The sequence below is a fragment of the Helianthus annuus genome, chromosome 10 (genome assembly GCF_002127325.2).
Source record: "Helianthus annuus cultivar XRQ/B chromosome 10, HanXRQr2.0-SUNRISE, whole genome shotgun sequence".
NCBI lineage: Eukaryota > Viridiplantae > Streptophyta > Magnoliopsida > Asterales > Asteraceae > Helianthus > Helianthus annuus.
In genome coordinates, this window is record NC_035442.2 from 136,290,393 (window position 1) to 136,295,987 (window position 5,595).

Below are 5,595 nucleotides of genomic sequence, written 5' to 3' on the forward strand. Positions count from 1 at the left end.
TTTTCCCTAATTTGATTCCCCTCCCAAAATCCATATACTTCACATATTCACTAATAAACCCTATCTCATCTGATACTTTAAACCTTCACGATTGATGATTCCCCTCTCAAATAAACCCTAATAAACCCATCAATCTATCATCTCATGATTTCCATCTGCAGGTATTTCACATCTTCACTCAAATCCATATTTGTGGATTTCTCATATTCATCTCAGATAAACCCTTATTTTTAGGATTTGTTAGATCGACCCCGTGATAATCACCGCACATCTTCGTCGTGAAATCCATCAACGACTGTATATATGATTTCAGGTATACTCTGACCCTCTTCCTCATCGATCTATTAACTCTGGCGTTAGTCATTCGGTGTTAAGGGTGTTAAATCGACTACTCCGTTGATCTATAAGTGTGGGTTCAATAATTTTTTAAAGAAAGAATAACAAATCATTGTTTTTCAAGCGGTCCTGTCAAGGAATCACCTACTCGGATAAAAGGCAGAGGAATAAAGAAAGCGAATCTAGTGATAATCAGATGTCTTAGTAATAATCACCTGCTTGCAAGTAATTACCTTTTTTTTGAAGGTGTTTTTCAGTTTGAAGCTTTCATAATTGGATGTATTGGTGTTTTACTAGTTCTTTAAGGAGTTAATAGTTTAGTGAAGTTTTAATGATCATCTGATAAAAAATAGTTTTGGAGAAAAAAGGATGTTCAGTAAAACGCTAAAACTGAAGAAATCCTCTCTTTCAGTAAAACATTGAAGAAATCCTCTCTTATTAGGTTAAATTCTGGTCAAGACTTCTGTATTCAGCAATGTGTATTGAAAGTTTATTCTAATATGATGTGTTGTTGCCTTGGGCTTCTTCTTTAGACTCATGGAATTGTTCCAAACACACTATCTCAGGTGGATAGCAAATTGTGATGTAGTGAAGCCAAAAGTTGTTGCAGCTGAACACATATCTCAGGTGAGTAATTATGGTTTTTTCTCTCATCTTTTTACTATCTGGGTTAATGCCTATGTGATTTATTGGTATTTTAGTTCAACGAGGAAGCACACTCTTCGTTTGTAAAGAAGTAGAACATGTTGTAACATCAAATATTTAAGGTTTGGTTAATTAGTATTTTGAGATCAGATTTTTAATTGTGTGGCAGTTGTAACATCAAATAACAATTTTTTTGGCAGGTGCTTATAGGACATGTTGTCAATGCAGAATTCGCTCTTATAATTTGCCCAACTGAACCTTATGTACTCTTTGGAGGTTAGGAGATTTTAAATTATACCGATAATGTATATAGGCTACCTAAGTAGGTTAAAGACTTCATTAAGGCTTGTGTCGCATATAGAGTTGTAAAAATGACAATACTGACCGTGAAACAACCAACTTTTGATAGATGAAAGGGCGTTATTAGCATGTTACAACTCTTAAACTGACAAGCTTTGAAATTTATGGACATTTTACAGTTTTTTGGCAATTCATTTGCCTGGTTATAAAGTATACCTCAAAAGTGGTTTTTATTGAAAACTTTTGACTTATGCGTATATTACCCATTTGCCCTAGTTTATGTTAATAGTTGGTTGACTAATCTTATTAGTTAACATTTGAACCATTATTATAATGTAATTTGAATATCTTATTACAGGGAAGGATAAATGTGATTTTATGGAGCATTCATGACCATATATTTACATCAGTTTTATTACAGCTGGTGTGATGCTGATTTAATGACTTCCACAGTTCCACATAATAGGAAGATATAAAACAAAATCTCTTAAATCTAGGGGTGCAAACGGGTCGAGCTACCTAAGCTCGGCTTGGAAAAAAGCTCAAAACAAGCTGAGCTTAAACGAGATCGAGCCTGAGCCCGAGCCTAAAACCAAGCTCGTTTAGATTTGTTTTGGTTTTTGCTTGTGATGCATTTTGGATTTGTTTGCCATTCGTCGTTTATACCTAAATTATGCAATGCATGAAGTAGCTACCGCTGAAACTTAGGATAGGATAGTTTATACTGTTTATTTCTTATTGGCCTTTTATCTTTGAATCTATATCTACCTGACTTCATTTTTGTGGAGTTCTTTAATTTTCATGATCATTGCCACCATTGGCCCAACTAGTTTACTGTGGGTACTTTTGATTCTTTTGATTTATCCTGCAGGTTGATCCAAAATTTGATTTGGATATTAATTAAGATGATGCGGAAGACGAGTGTTCCAACTATAGAAGGGTCAAGCATATATATGTTGACAAGTATGTGTTCAAGCCCTTTATCTCAGTCTACTAGGATGAACATCTGTTAGATGTGCAAATTACCTTCACATGGGGTCTACAAATAGCATGAATAAAACACTTGGGAAGATTTTACAACATCAGAACTAGTCACCAGTTACAAGTTTACTCCTCACCACAACAGCGGTAATGTGGCCACGAACCCATGGATGCAAATTTGCATCACTTTTAGGTCTAAAACAGCGAGTATATGGACTTGAAGAAAACAGTCTGGAAATAGTTTCTAGTTTATGTGTAAAGTCATTTTTCTAACATTTGTAGATAGGCCGGTTTTGATTAGAAGTTAATGTTTTTAGTTAGTATTAGTATCTAAATTGAAAACTTATGTATGGATTTTGGGTTATTATTGTTAATAGCATTTGGTTTTTAATTTTCTCATGTTTATTGTAGTTTAATTTGATAAAAAAATAAAAAATAAAATGGGTAATTACACGAACCACAAAAAATACGTGTGACCAAAGGTTAGACAACAACCACACGTAGAATTACAAAATTTCGTGTGGCTGTAAAATAATCATTCGCCACACCATAGTCACTTTGTTTCTTATTTGTGTGACAAAATGATACCAAACGTCATGAGAAAAGAAAATTATGTGTGACCAAAGCTTATACAATAGCCACACTTAAAATTACAAAATATCGTGTGGGTATAAATAACCACTTGCCACGCCATAGTTACTTTGTTTTTTGTTGTGTGACAGAATGATACCAAACGTCATGGGAAACGAAAGTTATATGTGACCAAATGTTAGAAAATAGCCACACTTATAATTAAAAAAATTTAATGTGGCTATACATAATCATTAGCCACACTTTCATCACTTTGTTTTTTGTTTATGTGACGGAAAGATAGCAAATGTCATGGAAAAAACAAATACGTGTGACCAAATGTTAGACAATAGCCACACCATCATTACTTTGTTTCTATTGTGTGACGAACTAATAACAAATGTCATAGGAAAAAGAAATACGTGTGACCAAAAGTTAGACAATAGCCACACTTAAAATTCTAAAAGTATTTTGTGTGTCTAGTAACAGTTTTTAGCCACACTTACAATAAATTCATGTGACTATATAATAAAACCGGCCACACTTACAGTAAATTCATGTGGCCTTTGCTGCCTTTTAGCATGCTTAATAGACAAAATGTTTGATTACAACAACCCTTTTTGTCACACATTTTTTTAATTGATGTGGCTAAAACATAGTATTTAGTAAATATATGTGACTATATGGCTGGTGCAACCCTTTAGCCACACTTAATGGTGGAAATGCTAGATTTAACAAAAAATGTTGGTACCCTTTAGTCACACTTTTAAGTTCTAAGGCCACTAAAAAGTGTGTGTGGCCGTATGATAGATACGATGACTCGAGCTTTGGTCACACTTGACATGAAAAAGATATGCGTGGCGAAAGACATATAGTCACACTTTTTTTGTGTGGCCGTATCCCTATTTTGGCGTAGTGTTGAACTTCGCAACGTGAGCGTAATCACGATGGTTATAGTCCCTAGTGACTATACCTACTGATTACCTCGTTGACTAGGCGTAGTAACGAGTCGTAGTTTCGGTCAAAATGCGCATTTCAGCGTATTTTGCAACCAAACTACTCTTGGTATCAAAATACTTTGTTTTGACATCAAAAACCTGTTTTCTAACTTAGTTAAACATGTTCCAACAATTTTAGCTCGTTACTTTTAGTTTAGTGCTTGTTTAGAGTCGTAAGTCAAGCGGTCTAAACCACCGCTTAGACTTTCGAACTTGACCCGTTTGGTCGATCATTAGGATCTGACCAACCATGTTTAGTGACCATAGTTGTTTAGGGAATAACCTTCCGAGGTTATACCTTATGGTCACCTAGTTTAAGTAGTTGTATAACAGGTAGTTTATATGCCTTAGGTAAATGACCAAAATGCCCTTTTCATTCATAATTGGTATTTAAGCATATGTAACTTAAAATTTTTTCACATAACTGATTATGCAACATATTTAAGCATGTTTAGGCATATCATACTTGTCATAGGACTAGTTAGACGTCTCGAACACGCTTTTGCGTGCACGACGCGTTAAAGTAGCCTAAGCTACCTTAATGGGTCGTAACGGGTCGAAAGCACTTAGGTTAGGTTCCGATTTAGAATGTAGGCTTTGTTAAACCATATCACATGAGTTCTAATACTCATTTGGTTTACAAGACCTCATTTTGTCCGATCTTCCGATTTAGGTGTCGATTTATTTACTAGTGATTCGATTACTAGGTGCTGCTTGAGTTTCCTTGGTTTGATTGAGCTTGTTGAGTTCTTTAGATTGAGGATACTTTGCACTTCGATGTGAGTACATAGATCCCCTCTTTTTACATGTTTTGTGGAAACTATGTGAGTACATAGTTCCCCTATTTTACTGTTTTCGATTGTTTTGGGGTGATTCATATGTATTACACGATTTCGAGGTTTAAACGATGATTTCAAAAACGATTTAAATGGTTTATATTAAACTAATAACGATTTCGATAATGTGAACGAACTTGTTGGTTGTAGTTACATAACGAATTACATTCATTAATTTTGGCCGAACCGACCAGTATTAGGTTATGGTACCATAGGATCTGACAAATCCCGTTATCAGACTACACCCATGGTTATGTGTGGGGGTTATGTAGGTAACGACCGAATCTGATGATTGTTAACTTACCCTTTAGTGGTTTGTTAATACGATTTTCGAGATAGTTGTGACAACTCGAGTTTCCGAGATTCCACTTTCGCATTTATTGCGCGTTCACTGTTTGTTTAGTTGCTTACTTACACAATTTGTTTGCTTTGTAACTGTATATGTTTTGATTTGATAAAGTGTATTGTGACTGTTGCATGGTTATGTGTTATTTAACGAATGATTTGATAAATACATGAACTTGGTGATGAAACTGTAAATTATATGTGGTGTGTGTGTTTTGTGTAAAAGATGATACTTAGGGGTGAGTAGAGTGGTTAGTGAAATCTTAATAACTCTTAACCCTAACCTCTCTCACAAATCATCTCACAAATCATCATACGTACTTTCAATATTCCTCTACAATCCTCTCCTACAATCATCTTCTTCATCATTCTTGGTGGCACAAGCTCTTAATCATCACTTTTGATCTCTCTCTCTTCATCTAGCATCAATCTAAGGTAAATGTTTAATGATTATTTGTTGTTAATCATTGGTTATTTGATTCTTGCAAACCCTAGTTCTCCAAATAATGGTTCTGTGTTTATTGATCAATTCTGATTTTTGTGAAATGGTTTATGATTAGTTATGTAATCACTTGCCTGACACT

General features: G+C 34.6%; 1 long non-coding RNA gene across 2 annotated transcripts; it reads left to right on the plus strand.

Annotated features, from left to right (window-relative positions):
* Positions 1–2,650, plus strand: LOC110885737. 2 transcript variants are annotated; one of them, XR_002562383.2, is made up of 6 exons: positions 1–161; positions 235–313; positions 903–963; positions 1,038–1,103; positions 1,182–1,257; positions 2,153–2,650. It is a non-coding gene; the product is annotated as an uncharacterized LOC110885737 (long non-coding RNA). The 2 variants fall into 2 exon arrangements; XR_002562382.2 differs by having other exon boundaries at positions 1,182–2,650.
* The last annotated feature ends 2,945 nt before the right edge of the window (positions 2,651–5,595 follow it).